The sequence below is a fragment of the Motacilla alba genome, chromosome 8, assembly GCF_015832195.1.
Source record: "Motacilla alba alba isolate MOTALB_02 chromosome 8, Motacilla_alba_V1.0_pri, whole genome shotgun sequence".
In the NCBI taxonomy this organism is placed as follows: domain Eukaryota; kingdom Metazoa; phylum Chordata; class Aves; order Passeriformes; family Motacillidae; genus Motacilla; species Motacilla alba.
The window spans coordinates 20,873,150-20,873,476 of NC_052023.1; positions in this window are offsets into that span (position 1 = coordinate 20,873,150).

The following is a 327-nucleotide window of genomic DNA, read 5'->3' on the forward strand; positions in this document are numbered from 1 at the left end:
TTTTTTTCCCCAACAGACATACAAATAATACATTCTGATACAATTACACTTTCCAGTGACAAAAGAGAGAGGAGCTGATGAAAATAGTACCACAACATTGTTGTTTGTAGTGTGTAGTTGAGGTGTTAATTCTCAGGGAGAATTAAGAAAACATACAGCAACAGTTTAGAATGGCTTAAAGTACATTAGAATTACTGTTGGAGCATGGAATTGTCAGAATTGCTTAGGTGCAAAGAAGTAGTTCGGGGCTTCAGTTTGGTTCCAAAAGAAACCAATTGCTTTAGATTGCTAAAAACCCAGTTATACACTTAACACTGTGGTGATTGC